The sequence below is a fragment of the Tupaia chinensis genome, unplaced genomic scaffold, assembly GCF_000334495.1.
Source record: "Tupaia chinensis unplaced genomic scaffold, TupChi_1.0 Scaffold000222_1, whole genome shotgun sequence".
In the NCBI taxonomy this organism is placed as follows: domain Eukaryota; kingdom Metazoa; phylum Chordata; class Mammalia; order Scandentia; family Tupaiidae; genus Tupaia; species Tupaia belangeri.
In genome coordinates, this window is record NW_006159697.1 from 3,955,732 (window position 1) to 3,978,183 (window position 22,452).

The window sequence follows — 22,452 nt, forward strand, 5'->3', positions numbered from 1 at the left end:
TAAATGTTTTTTTTTTTTTTTTTTATAGTTTACTACCTCACCAAGTCTGTGCACTGTTACAGGTCCGTTTGCCCTTTATTTAAATTAAATTAAATTAAATTTGATTTGTTATAGAGTATACGCACTCACTAGAGAGACAGAGAGAGAGAGAAACAAAAAGAGTGATATAAGAAGGAAAGCCTTCCCCCAGGGGAATGGCCACACCACAGTTTCTTCTTTATTCTCTTGGGAATTTGGGGCATGCCTGCACACGGGCCTGGTGTGTTTGACAGCCTCCAGAACTAAAATGGCAGGGTCTAGTCTCCTTAACCCGTGCCCCACCTAGCTGGCTCTCATGTTAGTTTTCAAGTTCATTTACTTATTTCTCAAGAGGCAGCGAAAGACAGAGAGTCCCCTGCTGGGGTCTTGCCACCCCACCCTCCTCCCTCTTGCCTTTCAGCTGAAGACCCCGGGTGTATCCAGCAGTTTTGGGCTCACCAAGGATCTGACTCCTGGGCCGTCTTGTGGGGCCCCAGCACCAGGTCATAGGACCCAGTGACCAGCACCAGTGCAGCCAGGCCTGATTTTCCCTTTTGCATTATTCTGCTCTTGTCTTTCTCTTTTTAAAAATGCAAATTCTTGTTGAAGGAACTGCTATTCATTTTTATTTTAATTTTAAACATTTTTTTAATTTAATTTTTGTCTTTATTCATTCATCTTATTTTTCAATTTGACCAGAAAGACACAGAGAGAGAGAGAGAGTTAGAGAGGGAAAGTGAGAAAGCAAGCCACCAGGTCTGAGACTCGAACCGTGGTCGGCCATGGGGGAGTCCAGCGCCCTTATCCACCACGCCACCTGCCGGCCCCATGTACTATTTATTTTTAGTCTACGTGAAATTAGTTTGCAGAATCAGGAAAATGCAGTACTCCAGTTATTATATTATTTTTAAGTTTTTAGTTTTAAGAGATATTTGCTATTTGGAGTGTGCGCTCACAGGAGAGACAGAGAGAGAGAGAGACAGAAAGCAAGAAGTCACTCCCCGGTAGGATGGCCATGCCACAATCCCTTCTCCTCCACTCTCCTCTTGGGGTTTCAGGCATGAATGCACATGTGCCCAGCATGAGTCTTCAGCTGCTGGGTTTGGGACTTGAACTGTAGTCAACCACATGGGAGTCCAGGGATGTATCTTTTATGCCATCTGCTGGTCCCATACTCAAGTTATTTTAAAGGGAATATGAGTGTTGTCCATAATGCCCAGACTTAGGTTGCTAATATTTTTTTATGAAAATTATTTTTAAAATTTTGGGGACCAGCAGTTAGCATAATGTCCATGTCGCTGGACTCCCACGTAGTCGACCGCGGTTCGCGTCCCGGACCCGGGGGCTTCAACTCATGCCCGGCACATGGGTGGCCGCGTCCCGGGCACATGTGTGTGCGTGCCCAAGATCCCGAGAGGAGAATGGAGGAGAAAGGATTGCGACGTGGCCATCTCCCCTGGGGGTGATTTCTCACTTTCTGTCTCTATGTCTCTGACTTTCTGGCGAGTGCACACGCCCTATAGCAAAAACCTCTCCAAGAAAAAGAAAAAGAAAAAAAAATTTTTTAAAAATTATTTATTCATTCATTTTATTTAAATCTGACCAGAGAGAGATAGTGAGAGAGAGAAAGTGAGAAAGCAAACCACCAGGTCCAGGACTCAAACCGTGGTCAGCCATGTGGGAGTGTCCAGTGCCTTAACCACTGTGCCACCTGCTGGTCTCTGTAGGTTGCTCATTTTTTAGGAGCAAGAGCTATGTGAGTTAGTACTGCTCTATCCAGAAAGGGGGCTGGTGACATGTGGCCAGGAGTATGTGTATGTCTGTGTGGAGGGTGGTCCTCTGGGTCTCTTTTGTCTGATCTCTTAGAGCAGGGGTTCTTAACTACTGGGACCATGGACTAGTACTGGTCTGTGACCTGCTGGAAACTGGGCAAGCGGCAGGAGGGTGAGTGGTGGGTGGGTTAATGCAGCGTTGTGTTTATAATCACTCCCTAGTGCTCACATCACGCCCTGAGCTCTGCCTCCCGTCAGATCGGGAGATTTCGATAGGAGCGAGAACTCTGGGGTGAACTGTGCAAGTGCGCGATCTAGGCTGTGTGCTCCTTAATAGAATCGAATGCCTGCTGATCTGAGGCGGAGCAGAGGCGGTGATGCTAGCACTGGGGAATGGCTGCAAGCTGATTAACGTGAGCAGAGAGGCTTGACTACATGGAGACCGTAATAAATCAGTGACTTGCAGACTCCTATCAATATCCTCCATTACGATGTAATCATAATAGAAATAACATGTACAATAATTATGCTGCACTTGAATCATCCTGAAACCATCCTGGCCACCCTGCTCCTGGTCCAGGGAAACATTGCCTTCCATGAAATCTGTCCCTGGTGCCAAAACGTTGGAGACTACCATCTTATAGTTACAGAGGAGAGGCAAAGAGAAGGCATTGAAAAGTAGCTTTTCTTTTCTTTTTTTTTCTTTTATTATTATTCATTTATTTTTACTTAGTTATCCATTTATTTTAACTTGACCAGAAAGAGACACACAGAAAGAGACAGAGAGAGGGGAAAGTGAGAAAGCAAGATGACAGATCTGGGGATCGAACCGCGGTCAGCCATGTGGGAGTCCAGCGCATCAACCACCATGCCACCTGATTTTCCCTTTTGCATTATTGCGCTCTCTTCTTTCTAAAAATGCCAATTTTTGTTGAAGGAACTGCTATTTATTATTTTTAATAAATGAGCTTCCGTTCTATCAGCAAACCCTTGTGCGTGAGTGCAATGCGTACAAATTCAACTGCACTTTTTCTCCCTCTTCCACCTCATAGTTAACCGAAGGACGCTAGTCCCACTGAAGTGCACGACGCACATGATACTTGGAAGGATAGAGTGTAAGGGATGGGACCAGCAGCTGCCACAGTGGTTACGGCGCTGGATCCCATGTGGCGGACTCTGCAAGTCTGCGACTCTGAGTTTTGTTTCTTTTCCGGAGACGTTTTTGCTATAGGGCACTTATGCTCTCCAGAAAGACAGACACAGACAGCAAGTGAGAAATCACCCCCCAGGGGGGATGGCGATGCCGCAATCCCGTCTCCTCCATTCTCCTCTCGGGATCTTGGGTACACACACCACACGCGCCCGGCGTGAGTTTAAGCCACCGGGTCTGGGACGTGAACCACTGTCGACTACATGGGAGTCCAGCGACATAGCCATTGCATTATCCGCTGGTCCCTGATTCTGTGTTTTTTTTTTTTTTTTTTTTTTTGGAGAGATTTTCACTGTAGGGCGCGTGCGCTCGCCAGACAGACAGACAGAGACAGAGAGACAGAAAGCGAGAAATCACCCCCCAGGGGGGATGGTCACGCCGCAATCCCTTCTCTTCCATTCTCCTCTCGGGATCTCGGGCACGCACGCACACGCGCCCGGCGTGAGTTTTAAGCCACCGGGTCCGGGACACGAACCGCGGTCGACTACGTGGGAGTCCAGCGACATAGCCATTACGCTAACTGCTGGTTCCCTGATTCTGTGGTTTTTGAACTCCAGATCCAGCAGCTTGAAAATCACACTGGCTGTGTGTGCACACGTGTCTCAAATCCTGAGAGGAGAATGGAAGACAAGAGATTGTGGCATGGTCATCCTCCTGGGGGTGGTGGTGGTGGTGGGCTTCACTTTCCCCTTCTCTGTCTGTCCCTTATAAGTGCATGTACTCTGAAGCAAAAACCAAAAAAGAAAGACTAAAAAACAACAAACTGTACAGTTATGAATGGTTGTTGGTTTTATGTTCGGGTAGGTATGTCCTATTTTTAAAATTTTTGTATATCTTAAAAAGAATTTTTTTTTTTTTTGCTATAGGGCATGTGGGCTCACTGGAAAGACAAAGATGGAAAGCAAGAAATAACCCCCCTCACCAGGGGAATGACCACAATGCAATCCCTTCTCCTCCATTCTCCTCTTGGGATCTTGGGCACGCACACATGTGCGTGGACACACACACACACATACACACGCCTGGCCTGAGTTTTAAGCCACCAGGTCCAGGACTTGAACCACAGTTGGCTATGTGGGAGTCCAGGGCCTTCACCATTACGCCACCTGCTGGTTTGTGTGTGCCCTGTTTTTTTGTTTTTTTTTTTTTTGAGAGATTTTCACTGTAGGGCGCATGCGCTCGCCAGACAGAGAGAGACATAAGAGACAGAAAGCGAGAAATCACCCCCCAGGGGGGATGGTCACGCTGCAATCCCTTCTCCTCCATTCTCCTCTTGGGATCATGGGCACGCATGCACACGCACCCAGCGTGAGTTTTAAGCCACCGGGTCCGGGACATGAACCATGGTTGACTACGTGGGAGTCCAGCGCCATAGCCATTACGCTAACTGCTGGTTCCCGGGTATGCCCTGTTTTAAGAAAAGTCTGTATGTGTGTGAGTTTGTGTACATGTATGACAAAGTCAACCTTGTGAGCATGCGTTAGGGATACTGAACTCTTAGCAAAAGATTAGAGGAATCCAGTCCAAAAGGATACATTGGAGAATTCTGCAGACTGTTCTTTTTTTTGGAGAGGTTTTTGCTATAGGGCATGTGCTCTCACCAGAGAGATAGAAAGCGAGAAATCACCCCCCAGAGGGAATGGCCACACCACAATTCCTTTTCCTTCATTCTCCTCTCGGGATCTTGGGCACGCACGCACACACGCCCTGCGTGAGTCCAAGCCACTAGGTCCGGGACTCAAACTGTGGTCGACTACCTGGGAGTCCAGTGACATAGCCGTTACGCTAACTGCTGGTCCCTTAAGTTCTGCATGGTACTGAAAATGTGGCTTGGTTCGTTTGGCGATTTTGCAGGAACATACCCCCTTCTCAAAACGGTGTCCGCACCCTAGCGGTAATGACGCCATTTGTTGTAGGGAACTGTGAGACGTGTGGTGGTGTCCTTGGGCTCAGCCCTCTAAGTACCCGTAGGATCCCTGTCCCTGGCTTGGCAACGAGAAATTTCTCTAGCCATCGCCAGACGTTTCCAGGGGAGCGAAATATGCCCTAGTTCGGAACTTCTGTTCTAAATGAGGTGTGGTGATATACTCATGCCAGACTTAGGTGGGAAATGTCATTGTGTTTGGGATTCCCTTCGTGCTGTCTTGAACACTGGGCATGGCCCGATTGTTTGGACAAACGATGCGGCGAGAAACAGCTCATTATTTTGGAGGCTCCTTCTCATAACAACCATGGACTTTAGGAATGTCGTCAGTTGGAGTGAGAGTCGAGCTGATGTTTGGGGACAGCCGATATAAGGCGCATGATCCAAGAGGAAGATGGAATTGATTGGTGTAAGTGAATTCTTTAGAGAAAATTTAAAAAGAGAGAGAGAGAGAAAGAAAAGAAAATCCTCGATAAGTATCTTACAGAGCAAAATGCAGCTCGCTTATCTAAAATTGGTCAAACTCACGATGCAAATGAAAACACGGTCGAGGGGAAGAAAATATTCGAACGTTTGGTCTGCACATTATCATTGGCAATTCTGCAGATGCGAGCAAATTGGTGAGACCTGTCACTTATGTAGAAGCTATTAACATCTGTGGACACGCCAGACATGTACTGCACCGAAAATTAAATTTGAGACTCATCGGAAATGGTGTTCTACTCTCTGAAGTGTTACACTGATTGATTAAAATTAGATTCTCCAACCAAATAAGAAGTTTTAATATTCTGTAAGGGAATACAAGATAAATTTATGTGGGGAATGTGTGTTTAAGAGGTGTATTATTAACTTCAGAGACTTCAGAATTTAATATCACCAACCGCAAAGAGTGCGTTGTAGCATTTGTCATAAAAGCCTTCATCATAGGGTGTTTTGTGTGATTGTTTTTAATTTCTGAAATAAATGGACACCATTTACATTGTTTTGTAATAAAGGGCCTCTGTAAAACCAGTCCTCCTATTCCAATGGCAATAAAAGAGCAGGAAGCTTTGTTTCATTTGAATTGCCAACCTTAGCTCTATCCATAATTTCTTCTTAATTTTTTTTCAAACATTTATTTATTTATGTACCTATTTATCGGTTGCGATTTTCAAGCTGCCAGGTCTGGGACTCGAACTTCACACAGTCAGCCTTGTGGGAATCTAGCACTTTGACCACCACACCACCTTCTAGCCCCTACCCATGTCTGGGAAGATATACACCAACGAATTAATAAGAGGATTCTTTTTTTTGGATCTATTTGCTGTTAGGGATGTGTATTCACCAGAGAGACAGAGAAAAAACAGAGAAGAAGAAATCACCTCCTTCCCCGCCCAGGGGTATAGCCAGGCCACAATCCCTTCTTCTCCATTCTCTTCTCAGTATTTTGGGCACTCATGCACACGTGGCCAGCATGAGTTTCAAGACTCAAACCATGATCAGCCATGTGGGAGTCCAGTGACATAACCCTTATGCCACCTGCTAGCCCCAAGAGTTTTTTTTTTTTTAATATTTTATTTATTTAAGTTATTATTATTTTTGTAATAATTTGCTATAGAGCACATGTGCTTACTAGAGAGAGACAGACAGAGAGAGAGAGAGAAAGAGAGGGAGGAAAAGTGAGAAAGCAAGCTGCCTGGTCTGGGACTTGAACTGCTGTCAGTCAAGTGGGAGTCCAGTGCCTTAGCCACTGTGCCACCTGCTGATCCTTAAGTAAGAGTTTTAATTCTATAAAATCGATCAATATTTTTATTTTTCTGAATACATTTCTTTAGTACTTAATCTTTGACGCAGTGAACTTGTCTTATTTTGAGATGTTCTTTCAATGCAAGATTCACTTGGTGAGTGCATTTGGAAAACCTGGGCTATATATTTGCAATGTGGATGCCATAGCTAAAACAGTCAAACAACTAATGGAGTGGGCTGAAAATAAGTTTTTGCTCCACAAGGGTATAGACAAATAAGCTAGGCTCTAGCACAATAGCAGAAAAAAAAAAAAAAAAAAAAAGGAAAGGAAAGGTTAATTTATTATGCCACGGTTCTACGCAGTGGTCATTAAAGTTTGCTACCAAGTACGATTTGATGGCAGGTGTTCTGACGTTTAGTGGTGGTGGATTTCTGAACGTAAATGATGCAGATAGAGTATATCGCTTTCTGGCCTCCGTCCTCAGTGTGGTGCAGATGGGTAGAAGTGGTAAGGTCGTTCTTTGAAGGGTGTGAAATGCCTGGTGGAAAGTGCATGCATCAGGCCCTTCATCTGTATGTTCCATTCGCACAATTCCAAAGTCGTGTGTGTGTTTGTGTGTATGTGTCTGAGAGGGATCAAGACAGAGAGAGAGAGAGAGAAGGACAAAGCAGGAGAGAGAGAGAAAGAGACAGAGAGAGACTGTGTGCCATTTTGTTCTGCTTTCTTCCGGGTGTAAATGTTAGGGATTGGGCCAGCAGATGGCATAATGGTTATGTCATTGGACACCCACGTGGCTGTCTGTGGTTCAAGTCCTAGATCCAGAGGCTTGAAACTTGAAACTCACAGTGGCACGTGTGTGTGTTTCCAAGGTCCCAAGAGGAAAATGGAGAAGGGATTGTGTCATGGCCATCCTCCCTGGGGGAGGGGTGATTTCTCCCTTTCTGTCTCTCCAGTGAGCACATGAGCCCTATAGCAAAAATCTCTTTTAAAAAAATGCTAGGGGGGCTAGCAGGTGGCATGGTGGTCAAGGTGCTGGACACTACCACATGGCCGGCCTCGATTGGAATGCTGGGCCTGATGGGTTGCTTTCTCATCTCTCCCTCCCCCCCAGCCCATGTCTCTCTCTGGTCACATTAAAGTAAGTGAAGTCGGGAACCAGCAGTTAGCGTAATGGCTATGTCGCTGGACTCCCACGTAGTCGACTGCGGTTCGCGTCACAGACCCGGTGGCTTAAAACTCACGCCGGGCGTGTGTGCGTGCGTGCCCAAGATCCCGAGAGGAGAATGGAGGAGAAGGGATTGCGGCATGACCATCCCCCCTGGGGGGTGATTTCTCGCTTTCTGTCTCTATGTCTCTCTCTGTCTGTCTGGAGAGCGCATGCGCCCTATAGCGAAAACCTCTCCAAAAAAAAAAAAAAAAAAAATGAAGTGAAGTCAATAAATAAAATTAAATAAATACTTCTTTAAAAAAATGTTCGGGATCAAAGCTAAAACACCTTGAGTTGATAAAACACCAAGTGTATGGGTTGAACTGTATTCCCCAACAATGTACCTTGACGTTCTAACCCAGCACTTTAGAGGGTAACTTTACGTGGCAAAAGTCTGCCCACGCAGTTCAGATGAGGGTAGTAAAGGGGTTGTCATTGATCGTGAAATGTCGTTCTGTTAAGAGAAGAGGGCATTGTGTGAGAGCACAGACACACCCCGTGGGAAGGTGACATGGAGGTGCAGATGGAGGGTTAGGTCAGGTGCATGATTATGGAGGTGGAGATTGGAGTGATGGTACGAATAAGCCAAGGCCATCCGAGAAAGGATTGCCAACAACCCCCAGAATCTAGAGGACCCAGGAAGGCTCCTCCCCCACCACCTTCCAGTGGAGCACAGCCTTGCCCTGGACTACCTTGATCGGTACTTCTAGGGCTTCCAGAAGTGGGGGAGAATACGCAGTCATCTCCACTTGTCCATGAGGGCTACATCCCAAGGACCTGAGTGGATGCCTGTAACTGCAGGTAGAAGCCCTGTACAGACCAAGTATTTCCCTCTACGTATACACCTGTGATAAAGCTCAAGTCGTAAGTCAGGAGCAGTAGGAGATAACGTGATGAATAATCAAACCATTATAACCAGAGGGTATGCTCGCTCTCTCTCACAATATCTGTTTGTCTTGTACTCACGTATTGTTGACATGTGGCTGACTGGGGATAACTGAAACCATGGAAAATGAAGCAACTGAAACAGTGCTTTTTGTTTTTGTTTTGTTTTGTTTTTGCCATATTTGCCATAGGGCATGTGTGCTCAAGAGAGAGAGACAGAGAGAGAGGGAAAGTGAGAAATCACTGCCTAGGGATACGGTCTCATGACACAATCCCTTCTCCTCCATTCTTATCTTGGGGTCTTGGGCATGCATGCACCCTGGCCTGGCATGAATTTCAGGCTGCCGTGTTTGGGATTTGGTCTGTGGTCAGCCACGTGGGAATCCAGTGCCTTAATCACCATGCCACTTGGTGGCTCCTCATTCCCCCCTTTTTCTAAGTGCAGTCAAGCTTGTGGTATTTTGTTACAGTAGCCCGAGAAAATGCACACAACAAGATACAAAGGCTTTTTGTTTGTTTTGCTATGGGATGTGTGCCCTTGCTTCAAAGAGACAATGAGAAAGAGAGGAGAAAGAAAGAGAAGTTATCCCTAGAGAAGTTACCGTAGGAGGGCAGGTGGCCGCACCTCATCTTCTCATGTCCCCTTGGGATTTTGGGGCACATGTACAAGCGCTTGGTGTATTTTTCAAGCCACCGCTTGCAGGATTTGAGCTGCAGAGTTGGGCATGTGAGATTCAGCCGCCTTAACCACTAGGTATCCCTGCCTAGCCTGACACTATTTTTTTAATAATTATTTTGTTGAACTTAATTTATTTTAATTTGATCAGAGAGGAACAGAGAGAGAGAGAGAGAGAAAATGAGAACCCAAGCCACCAGGTCAGAGACTCAAACCACGGTTGGCCATATGGGAGTCTGGAGCTCTTAACCACCATGCCACCAGCCAGCCCTGACACTAAGTATGTTTTTTTTTTTTTAAGAATTATTTTAATTAACTTCATTTATTTACTTTAATTTGACCAGAGAGGGCCAGAGTGAGAGAGAGAGAGAGAGGAAGTGAGAAAGCAAGCTGCCAGGTCCGAGACTCAAACAGCAGTTGGCCATGTGGGAGTCCAGCACCCTTATCCACCACGCCACCAGCCGGCCCCTGACAGTAATTTTTTTAATAAAAAGATTTATTAAAAATATTTATCTGATTGGGGGCCAGCAGGTGGCATGGTGGCTAAGGACGCTGGACTCCCACGTGGCTGACCACAGTTCGAGTCCTGGACTTGGTGGCTTGCTTTCTCTCTCTCTCTCTCTCTCTCTCTCTCTCCTGTGTCTCTCTCTGGTCAAAAAAAAATGCATGAATAAATAAAGTTAAATAAAATCACTCTTTAAAAAGATGTTTAACGGACAGGCAAAGGTTGTATATATTGAAGGTGTCTGACCTGTCGATGTGATTGATGTGGGATAATGGTTATCACTAACAAATGAACTAACCAATGTCCCCAGAGCCACTGATGTGGCACCTCTCTATAGCATTTATCCAAAGGTTCCATCTCCCTCAGGGAAGGGGTAGGATGGGAGTACAGAGCCCCCACTCAGCTTCACACACATCGGGAGTTTACACACTGCCCTGCACCGTGTCAGGGCATCAACACCTTCCAGACGGGGGATGCCATCCTATTTATTTTCCTTTTCTAAGACAAGGTCTAAGATTGTGATCTTTCTGCTTCCACCTCCAACCTGGTTGTGCAAGCCATCACACCTGGCTCTTTTTCAGACAGGGCCTTGCTGTGTTGTCCAGGCCAGCCTTGAGCCGTGACCCTGCTGCCTCAGCCTCCTGGGATTACAGTTCCCTGTCCCTGTGCCCAGTCTTTGGTTGGATCAGGCATCGAACTGTGGCCTTCAACATCGTCCCAGCCTGTGGGGCATAGCTTGTATTAGCAACACGGCCACCATGGCCCAGCCAAGGGGGCCATGTTTAATCAGAGTCCTCTGAAGGATGACTACGAGGACTTTTGTTTCCTCAACTGTAAGATGAGTGGGTGGGACTGATCTTCAGGTCCTTTCCAACTCTAATGCTGAGTCATTTTTTTTTTTTGGAGAGGTTTTTGCTATAGGGTGCGTGTGCTCGCCAGACAGACAGAGAGAGACAGAGAGATAGAAAGCGAGAAATCACCCCCAGGGAGGATGGCCACGCCTCAATCCCTTCTCCTCCATTCTCCTCTCAGGATCTTGGGCATGCTTGCACACATGCCCGGCATGAGTTTAAGACACCGGGTCCAGGACTTGAACCGCGGTTGGCTACATGGGAGTTCAACGACATAGCCATTACGCTAACTGCTGGTCCCTAATGCTGCGTAATTTGAGAGATGATCATTGTTTTTTTTTTAATTTTTATTTTTTTAATTTATTTTTTTCATTTCATTTTCTTCCATACATTCAATCACATTATTATTTGTCTTACAAAATGGATATTTCAACAGGTGAGCATTTCTCCCTAGTACTGTTGATAACACTACAAAATATCTTCAACAGATAATACCACACCTCTTTGTGCCATTAATGCTTTGCCTCCCTGTCTCTCCCCCAAGTGTCCTTCCTCAGACCCTCCTCTTTCACACACACTATAAGAGAGATGATCATTTTAATTAAGAGTCTTGATTTAAATATTGGTCATCGTAAGCCAAGATTAGGGCTACAGTGTACTCTGTGCATTTTCTCTATAAACTTCATCGGGACCTGGTTAAATGTCGGAGACGAATCCGGAAGAGGTGGTCTTGCTACTAGAAATTGTGTACTTTGGGGACCAGCAGTTAGCGTACTGGCTATGTCGCTGGACTGTAGTTGACCACAGTTCAAGTTCCGGACACGGTGACTTAAAACTCATGCCGGCTGCGTGTGCGTGCGTGCCCAAGATCCCGAGAGGAGAATGGAGGTGAAGGGATTGTGGTGTGGGCAACCCCCCTGGGGGGGTGGTGATTTCTCACTTTCTGTCTCTCTGTCTCTCTCTGTCTTTCTGGCAAATGCACGTGCCCTGTAGCAAAATCCTCTCAAAAAGAAAAAGGAAAAAGAAACAGAAATTGTGTACTTTATTTATTCATTGATTTTCATTTAAATTATTTCCTTAATTGTATTTATTATTTTTAAATGTGCTATCGGGCAGTTGTGCTTACCAGATGGAATGTGAACTGCAGTCGGCCACGTGAGAGCCCAATACCTTAACCACCATGCCACCTGTTGGCCCCAAAATTGTATAGTTTAAAAGAAATTCACAGGGTGAAAGCTACCTCGGCTGTTGAAAGCCAGGCAATATCAAAAACATGGTGTGTCGTTTATGGTAGGAAATTTATGTATTTGTTATTTTTTTATAAACTTCAAGATATTATTTTACGTATTTTGATATATAACACATTGTATTTTTATTTAACCACTGTACATCTTGAAGCATACAAATCTTTTTCCCAGTGTAAATACGGTGCATATCAGTCAACTCAGATGTTACCATGTTCATTATGATTAATAGGCAGATACCTTCTCATTTTAGTTTCTATTAAATTTTCCCCCATCCCCTCCCATGCTGTTTCTAGGACCTTCAGTTGTACTCCCTGCTATTACATGTTAGAAAATTGTTTTACCTTTCTTTTTGTAAGAGAGATTTTTGCTATAGGGCATGTGTGCTTGCCAGAGAGACAGAGAGAAATCACCCCCTGTGGGGCTGGCCATACCACAATATCTTCTCTTTCATGCTCCTCTCGGGGTTTTGGGCACTCATGCACTTGCGCCTGGCTGGGGTGAGTTTCAAGGCTCTGGGTCCAGGACTCAAACCATGTTCAACCTTGTGGGAGTCCAGTGACAATCATTATGCTATCTGCTGGTCCCTATATGGTAGGAAATTTAAATAAATGACACCCAGCTTCAACTAGAACATGAAGTACACCATGTAATATTTCATGTTTTGCCTTTCTTTCTTCTGTGTCTGACTCTCTGCAAAGAACCGTGACGTTGATATTCTCCAGTATATTTTGGGTTTAAGACAAGTCTATTTTATTTGTGACACACACACACACACAGAGAGAGAGAGAGAGAACACAGTACCCTTGAGCCAAGTGGTGGCACCGTGGTAATACAACTGTACCCGTATGGAATAGGTCTTTGGTTTGTGTCCTGGGCTCTCCCTGTGCTTGCCTAGCAAGGGTGTGCTTCACTGTGCTCTAGGGCAGTTGACCCTGGAGGTTGATTGCAGCATGAAGACCCTGTTGGGTGTGCCTGTAGTGCTTGCTCTCTCTCAGTCTCTGAAGAAATAAATAAATAAACTTTTTTTTTTTTTTAAGACAAGCACCCTTACTAGAATGTAATGCCATAAATTTCCACCAGTCCTTCCAGCCAGTAAGGCTGATGGGGATCCATGCCCCATGGGGACAGGTCTACTGGGGCACCAAACCTGCAACCCCCCACATAAATCCAGTATAGCTTCAGCAGCTTGTCACTGTTGTACTGTGGAGCCAGCCTCTTCACCTGCTCACTGAACATTGCAAGCAGTTAAGCAGATGGTGTCTTTTTCCACCGTGAACGGACGAAGCAATGTGAAATTCAGCAACTTTTGCCTCCTCTTTTCTCTTCCCTGTGGAGATACTTCTTGATCTTTATAAAGTGGGTGAATGCCGCCCTTTTCCATGGCAAAGTTTGTGTGGATTTCAGACCCTTTGAAGCTTAGCCACACCCGTTTCTTTTTCTCTTTTCTTCCTTTCTTTGTTTTCTTTTCTTTCTTTCTTTTTTTTTTTTTAATATATAAATTTGCTACAGGGCATGTGTGCTCACCAGAGAGAGAGAGAGAGAGAGAGAGAGAGAGAGAGAGAGAGAGAGAAAGTGAGAAAGCATACCCCCAGAGGCGACGACCACTCCACAATCCCTTCTCCTCCGTGCTCCTCTAAGGATATTTGGGTCTGCCTACACGTGTGCTTGGCGTGTTTCTCAAACCATCAGGTCTGAGACTCGAACTGCACAGTTATCATCTGGAATACAGCTGCCCTAACCACCGTGCCAGGTAGCCATACTTAACCATGCTATTTTTTTTTTTCTTCCCCATTCGTTTCCTCCTTTTCATGAGTCAGAGAGTCAGCTAACAGATTTCATGCTGTGATACACCTCCAGTCTTAGCTGGCCCTAGACTGTGAAGGCGTGTGGTGTGTATATATTCAGGTAGGCCGGTGGACAGATACCTAGACCCTTCCCATGTGAGTCAGCTCTGCAGGACTTTGCATTCCTCCTGGGCCACCATCCAGCCCCCGGAACATAGCCATATGTTTAATGCATCAGCACTGGCTGGGTGTTACCCCAGCTGGTGATGGTCGATGAGAAGGAGACACCAGCTCCCTCGTGAAGGGTGTGGTCCTGCTGGGTTAAAGGCGTTACTCGAAAGGATGACCGGACACAGTGACACTGTGACTTTAATGTCTGTGGCTCAGCCAATGCGCACAGCACCAGGGCCAAGGGAGATTTCTTAATAGGAGGTGCTGCCCTGGGCATGGGTTCAGGAAAGGTCTACCAAGGGAGTGTGAACTCCAGGTGGGTGAGGCTCGAAATGCCAGAAGAAATGGTGGTAGAAGGAGGAAATGGAGAAGAGAATTCTGTTGTGGGTACCTGCTTCTCTGCAGGATGTCAAGGAGAGGCGTGAAGGTCCGAGCTCCAGCTGCAAACCTTGCAGGATGTGTCTTGATGGTGGGAGACGGTGCATGCTCTCGCAGTTGACCTAGCTGCAGGGTCCGACATTCCGTGTGTGAGTGGTAAATCCCCACCTCTTGTATTTCTGTCTTTCTCAGAATAAGTGCCTGGGGGAACTTGCATTGGCAAGAGGTGCTGCATCTAAAGTCTTCCCTGCTCTCAAAACGCATCATCTCCTGCAGTGTTTTCCTACACACCAATGTCAGCGCTTCCACATCGGTGGTTCTGACAGTTCTGAGCTGGGATTTGTATGTCCCTGGGGGAAACGGACGCGGGCTGTCCAGGAATGGCTCTTTGAGAAATACCTCATTAGCATATTTTCGGATTGGATTTCCGCACGGGACCTGTTTGAGTTTTTGTAAACTTTTATTTATTGATGAAGAGATGGATAGAAACAGGTACACTCCCCACAGGGTCATTGCACCATGATCCACCCCACTCTCAGCAGGCCCAAATCACAGACTTGTGGATAGGTGGTCGGAGGATGCAAACCCGTGACCTTTCTCATTTGGGTTCTGTGGCTCGCCCACTGGGCCATCACCTGACCCCCTGCTTCACATTTTTTTCTTTTTTTGGTAGAGGGAGATTTTCTGCTATAGGGAGCATGAGCTTGCTGGAGAGACAGAGACAGACAGAAAGAGAGAAATCAGCCCCTTCTTTCTGAGGGGGGTGGCCACACCACAATCTCTTCTCCTGCATTCTCCTCTCAGGATTTTGGGCATGCACGCACATGTACCCGGTCCACGTGGGAGCCCAGCGACATAACCATTACTCCATCTGCTGGTCCCATCTCCTGTTCAACTTCTGAGATTCCCACGGTCTTCTGTTCCTTCTTGTTTGGAAGGTGGCTTTAATAACTATGGGTGTCATGACTTCTGTCCCTTTCTCCTGCTCTGTTGATTTGATTTTTATGTTATCTTTCTGTTTTCAGGTTCCCAATCAGTTCAAGCCCTTGCCTGTTTCTTGGGCATATCCCACGTGCCCTGGACTGTGAGGGAGAGAGAGATGAATAAGGACACCCACAGGCTCTCATAGATAGATTCTACACTATGCATCCTTCCATAGCGTCCAAACGCATGGCTCATAATTCAAAACACGAGACAGACATAAAACGAGAAGAGATGGTCTCCCATTGCAGGGATCACAGGTCCCTCCTGTCTCAAACAAGCTCCGGTGATTCCAGGGTCCATGTGGCTACTCTTCCTTAACGTCTGCTAACTCCTGGATAGAACTTCCTTCTTCCTTCCCTTCCTCCACTTCTCCTTCCCTTCCGCCCTTCATTCCACCCTCTTTCCCATGTTCCAGCCTTCATTTGATAGCCATGTATTGACATCTTATTTAGAGAAGGTCATCCTTGCCAGCTGTTGTCAGAGAGCGCGCACAGATAAGGTTCCACCTCTGATCCCAGCGAGATCGCCGTCCCAGGAAGGATGACAACATGATAAATGAAAATAGCTACGACCCAAGGCAGGCACATCCTCCATTCCTTAAGCAGGGTAGAAATACAGGCCCAAAGAGCATAGAATCTTATTTTCTGCTGGTGTCATGTAGAATGGTGCATTCGTTATCTATTGCTGCATGAAAAATGACCCTACCGCTTAGGTGAAAACTTTAGACATTTATCATCTCGTACCTCTTCCGCAAGTCGGGAATTCAGGTGCGGTTTAGCTCAGTGGTTCTGGCTTGAATTCTCTCATGATGTTGGACTCAAGCTCTAAACAAAATGTTATAGTTTTAGGATAGCCCGGGAGAATCTTGATTTTGTACCACTGGCGCCCTGGGCATGGGTTCAGGAAAGGTCTACCAAGGGAGTGTGAACTCCAGGTGGGTGAGGCTCGAAATGCCAGAAGAAATGGTGGTAGAAGGAGGGAATGGAGAAGAGAATTCTGTTGTGGGTACCTGCTTCTCTGCAGGATGTCAAGGAGAGGCGTGAAGGTCCGAGCTCCAGCTGCAAACCTTGCAGGATGTGTCTTGATGGTGGGAGACGGTGCATGCTCTCGCAGTTGACCTAGCTGCAGGGTCCGACATTCCGTGTGTGAGTGGTAAATCCCCACCTCTTGTATTTCTGTCTTTCTCAGAATAAGTGCCTGGGGGAACTTGCATTGGCAAGAGGTGCTGCATCTAAAGTCTTCCCTGCTCTCAAAACGCATCATCTCCTGCAGTGTTTTCCTACACACCAATGTCAGCGCTTCCACATCGGTGGGTCTGACAGTTCTGAGCTGGGATTTGTATGTCCCTGGGGGAAACGGACGCGGGCTGTCCAGGAATGGCTCTTTGAGAAATACCTCATTAGCATATTTTCGGATTGGATTTCCGCACGGGACCTGTTTGAGTTTTTGTAAACTTTTATTTATTGATGAAGAGATGGATAGAAACAGGTACACTCCCCACAGGGTCATTGCACCATGATCCACCCCACTCTCAGCAGGCCCAAATCACAGACTTGTGGATAGGTGGTCGGAGGATGCAAACCCGTGACCTTTCTCATTTGGGTTCTGTGGCTCGCCCACTGGGCCATCACCTGACCCCCTGCTTCACATTTTTTTCTTTTTTTGGTAGAGGGAGATTTTCTGCTATAGGGAGCATGAGCTTGCTGGAGAGACAGAGACAGACAGAAAGAGAGAAATCAGCCCCTTCTTTCTGAGGGGGGTGGCCACACCACAATCTCTTCTCCTGCATTCTCCTCTCAGGATTTTGGGCATGCACGCACATGTACCCGGTCCACGTGGGAGCCCAGCGACATAACCATTACTCCATCTGCTGGTCCCATCTCCTGTTCAACTTCTGAGATTCCCACGGTCTTCTGTTCCTTCTTGTTTGGAAGGTGGCTTTAATAACTATGGGTGTCATGACTTCTGTCCCTTTCTCCTGCTCTGTTGATTTGATTTTTATGTTATCTTTCTGTTTTCAGGTTCCCAATCAGTTCAAGCCCTTGCCTGTTTCTTGGGCATATCCCACGTGCCCTGGACTGTGAGGGAGAGAGAGATGAATAAGGACACCCACAGGCTCTCATAGATAGATTCTACACTATGCATCCTTCCATAGCGTCCAAACGCATGGCTCATAATTCAAAACACGAGACAGACATAAAACGAGAAGAGATGGTCTCCCATTGCAGGGATCACAGGTCCCTCCTGTCTCAAACAAGCTCCGGTGATTCCAGGGTCCATGTGGCTACTCTTCCTTAACGTCTGCTAACTCCTGGATAGAACTTCCTTCTTCCTTCCCTTCCTCCACTTCTCCTTCCCTTCCGCCCTTCATTCCACCCTCTTTCCCATGTTCCAGCCTTCATTTGATAGCCATGTATTGACATCTTATTTAGAGAAGGTCATCCTTGCCAGCTGTTGTCAGAGAGCGCGCACAGATAAGGTTCCACCTCTGATCCCAGCGAGATCGCCGTCCCAGGAAGGATGACAACATGATAAATGAAAATAGCTACGACCCAAGGCAGGCACATCCTCCATTCCTTAAGCAGGGTAGAAATACAGGCCCAAAGAGCATAGAATCTTATTTTCTGCTGGTGTCATGTAGAATGGTGCATTCGTTATCTATTGCTGCATGAAAAATGACCCTACCGCTTAGGTGAAAACTTTAGACATTTATCATCTCGTACCTCTTCCGCAAGTCGGGAATTCAGGTGCGGTTTAGCTCAGTGGTTCTGGCTTGAATTCTCTCATGATGTTGGACTCAAGCTCTAAACAAAATGTTATAGTTTTAGGATAGCCCGGGAGAATCTTGATTTTGTACCACTGGCAGTGGGCTTTGATTCTTCACCCCCCCAGGGTGTCTCCATAAGAATTGTCACAAAGTACTGGCAGTTGAGGGGCCAGTAGGTGGCGTAGTGGTTAAGGTGCTAGACTCCCAAGTGGCTGATTGCAGTTTGAGTCCCAGACCTGGCAGCTTGAAACTCAGACCAGGCATGTGTGTGTCTGTGTCCAAGATCCCAAAAGAATGGAAGAGAAGGGATTGCAGCCTCGCCATCTTTATGGGAGGTGGTTTCTCACTTTCCCTTTCTTTGCCTCTCTGATGTGGGCATGTGAGCTGCAGCAAAAAATCTCTCGAAAAAAAAAAAAAAATTGAGCCTAGCAGGGGATTTAGTTGTTAAGATATTGGACTCCCACATGGCCAACCACAGTTCAAGTCCCTGACCTAAAAGCTTAAAACTCACACCGGGCACATGTGAGTGCCTGCCCAAAAATCTCGAGGGGAGAATTGAGGAGAAGGGATTGCAGCATGGTCATTCCCCTGTGGGGATGATGGCTTGCTTGCTTTGTCTCTGTCTCTCTGGTGAGCACACATGCCCTATAGAAAAAACTTCTCAAAAAAAAATTAATGATAACAATTGATTCTCCCTAACCTTCTCAAAGATTTGCCTCTTGGAAGGTTAGTCATGGGGACCTTTAAAAGGTGGGGCCTAATAGGAAGGTGCCATCCAATCAGCTGGCAGTGTGGGCGGGGCAGAGGACTGGGGCTTCTGTTTCCTGTCTCTTAGCAACTGCCCCCTTCCTCTTTGTTTATGTCAGCCTTGTTACCTAGCAACAGACACCGACCTCAGGCGGGCCCTGTGCCTCCTGAGGCTCCAGCTGGTAGTGATTGTGAGCCAACTAAACCTCTACCTGCCCAGGTTTTTCTGTTGGCAGCGAATAAACCTCTATTTACGCAGGCTTTTCTGCAGGCAGCACAATAAGGAAGGAATATAGACAATCTGCTCCTCTGAGGCCATCTTGGAAGCTAGACTAGCCAGCAAGTTTTCCCAAGGAGCTGGCCTGTGCCTTCTTAGAAGAGAGAGAGGATCCGATCAGAAAGCCAAAGAGAGGAACGTGCGTCCATACGCGTGCGTGGTAACTGTTGAAAAGAGACATGTGGATAGTATTTGGAGGGAGATGGAGTTGCGTGCTGGGGCTCAGTGGTAAGGCACACGCATGCTACTCTGGAGGCTGTGGGAGAGCCCTGTGAGGGTTTTGGCGCGGTCCAATTATCTTTCGTTTCATGGTGGTGAATAGGGTAGAGGGAGGATAGAAAGAATGGTTCTGGATGTTGGAAGGTGAGATCTAAGATGGAGTCAGCTCTGTGGAGGCTGAGGAGATGGGGAAGTGTTGCCATTCTGGAGAGGCACAGGAAGGGAGGTATCAGCGGAATATAGCAACTATTGGCTAGAGACCAAGACCGTTCATAATGGTCAGACATTGTTGTTGTATTGATATTTGCGGGAGTTTGGTTAAGGGGAGGGAGGGAATACAGAAAGTGAGTGGAGGTCAGTGTTACGAGATGTGCAAGATGCAAGACTGACAGAGGAAATGTTAGTGTTTGGTGATTTTAACGTCATTGATAACCTGAAAGTTGTTATTATTATTGTTATTATTTTTGGAGAGATTTTTGCTATACTGCGCGTGTGCTCGCCAGAAAGACAGAGAGAGACAGAGAGATAGAAAGCGAGAACTCACCCCCCCAGGGGGGATGGCCACGCCGCAATCCCTTCTCCTCCATTCTCCTCTCGGGATCTTGGGCACGCACGCACACGCGCCCGGCGTGAGTTTAAGCCACCGGGTCTGGGACTTGAACCATGGTTGGCTACATGGGAGCCCGGTGACATAGCCATCATGCCAACTGCTGGTCCCCTGTCTTTCATATTAATTTAAGCACCTCTTTTTGGTGATCGTCTGCTTCTCCTGCCTTCTCAGCTCTTCTGTTCCCTGTATCCCACCATTGAGCTGGTTCTCTTCCTTCTGCATCACCTGGAGACCCACGTGCCTGAACTAGGTTCTGCCCGCACTTCTTCCCCAAGCCCCATCCTGCTCGAAAGCATTTTTCTTTTTCGCCTACGTGTGTGTGTGTGTGTGTGTGTGTGTGTGTGTGTTGGGGGGTGGTGGTGTGCTGGGCAGTTAATGTTTTACAGCATTCCCTTCAAATGTGTGTTTCATGGGGACCAGCAGATGGCATGATGGTTATGTTACTGGACTCCCATGTAGTTGAATCCTGGGTCCGGTGACTTATAACTCACGCCAGGTGTGTGTGCGTGCATGCCCAAGGTCTCAAGAGGAGAATGGAAGAGAAGGGATTGCATCGTGGCTATCCTCCTAGGGAGTGATTTCTCGCTTTCTGTCTCTCTGTCTTTCTCTGTTTCTGTGGTGAGCACACATGCCCTATAGCAAAAAATCTCTCTCAAAAAAAAAAAAAAAAACAGTGTGTAGACCAGTAGTACCATGAGTAGACCAGCTCTCATTGGCTACCTACTGAAGACGTGAACCTGATCATAAGATACTCTTCACTGGTTGAGAAAATGAAAAGTTGCATGATTAGAAAAGCATTAATAATCCAGCCTCACACTATTCCCTAAATGCGAAGTAAAACCACAAAGAAGTTGGTGTACTAGTTGACTGCAATTCGAATCTTGGACCCGGTGGCTTAAACTCATGCCAGGCGCATGTGTGTGCGTGCCCAAGATCCCGAGAGGAGAATGGGGGAGAAGGGATTGTGGCATGGCCATCCCCCCTGGGGGGTGATTTCTTGCTTTCTGTGTGTCTCGCTGTCTTTCTGGTGGGTGCAAGTACCTTATAGCAAAAACCTCTCCAAAAAAAAAAAAAAAAAGAAAGAAAAAGAAAAAAGAAAAAAAAAGCCCATAGAGATTTTGACCAAAGATCATTTTCGATCTTTTAACCAACTTGCCGTAAGGGAAAGTTTCTTTCTCACTGAAGGGATTCTCGATGGTACAGTTTGGAACTGGACTTCCTGAATGGAAGCAGTAGGACTGACTGAAAATGAGTTGCTGTCTCTATACACTTACGTGATTTGTTTCTAAATGCCCGTTTATGTTTTAAAATCTCCTATGTTAATATTCATGCTGCCAGACTTTGTACAACTGTTTTCACTATCTTGTTAAAGAGGGTGTCATAAAAAAAAAAAAAAAGAAAAAAACAAAAAAACCCCACTTTTGTTCAATTTCCCTGTTTATGCCTGGAAGATAGACAGGGATACATGTAAGAACTGTTCGGGATTTAGGAGTTTAATCGTTTGTATTCTAACACGACAGCGTTCAACCTGCCGTGCAGTGCTGTTTATTTCTGTCACTCACTGGGTGCATCACTCTGTGTGCTTGCAAATTTTCTTGCACAGATTTGGGTCCGAACTAACAGTATGGGCAATCGATTGATTTCTTCAGAGTTTGTGAGCATTGGGGGATGATTTTAAAGAGCAGAATGGAGTATAACCAATGATCTGGTTTTTAGCCTATGGTTTAAGAATTCCAGATAGAAATTCTCATCTTTGTTGTGTGTGTGTTTTTTTTTCTTCCATAATGCTCAAAATGAAATCAATTGAACATCTTAGAAAAAAGAAAAAGAAAACTGTGAGCGAATCCAAGACAGAAAATAAAGTTCTATTGAATACGTACCTTTTCAAAGATGGGTGCCACTTGGTTCTATGTGAGAACGGGAGAGAAAATCTGAGATGACCGAGGGTGGGCATGAAGGTCACTTATGTTCCTTTGGACATTGACAGGCACATCCGGAACCATCCAGAATGGCCCCATGAAAATCTAGAGATCATTTCTTTCCTCACTTGAGCATGCCTCAGTTTGGTAGCTACTGAAGAAATCTACAACTGAAGCTGTTCTTCCCAGTTTTTTTGTTTTTGAGAGTTTTTTTCGCTATAGGGCGTGTGTGCTCGCCAGACAGAGAGAGACAGAGAGACAGAAAGTGAGAAATCACCCCCCAGGGGGGATGGTCACGCCGCAGTCCCTTCTCCTCCATTCTCCTCTCGGGATCTTGGGCATGCATGCACACGTGCCCGGCGTGAGTTTTAAGCCACCGGGTCCGGGACGTGAACCGCGGTCGACTATGTGGGAATCCAGCGACATAGCCATTATGCTAACTGCTGGTTCCCCCAGTTTTCTTTTAGCAATCTAGCAGGATATGCTAGCTCCGTGGCCTAGTGGCTAAGGCAGCTGGATCTCACTTGACTGATATCTGATTTGGTTCGACTCCAAGACCCATTGGGTTCAGAAAC

General features: G+C 46.3%; 1 protein-coding gene across 4 annotated transcripts in view; it reads left to right on the forward strand.

Moving 5' to 3' along the window:
* NLGN4X (neuroligin 4 X-linked) overlaps nt 1-22,452 on the forward strand; it is a 408,403-nt gene that overhangs the window by 28,811 nt on the left and 357,140 nt on the right. The window contains exon 1 of one of the 4 annotated variants that reach the window (XM_006147777.3): nt 19,090-19,282. The exons of 2 other annotated variants lie outside the window; for them this stretch is intronic. The gene's annotated coding sequence lies outside the window, so the exon portion shown is untranslated. Of the gene's footprint in view, nt 1-19,089; nt 19,283-22,452 lie in introns of those variants that run through there. One more of the 4 variants, XM_006147779.3, reaches the window with a different exon arrangement.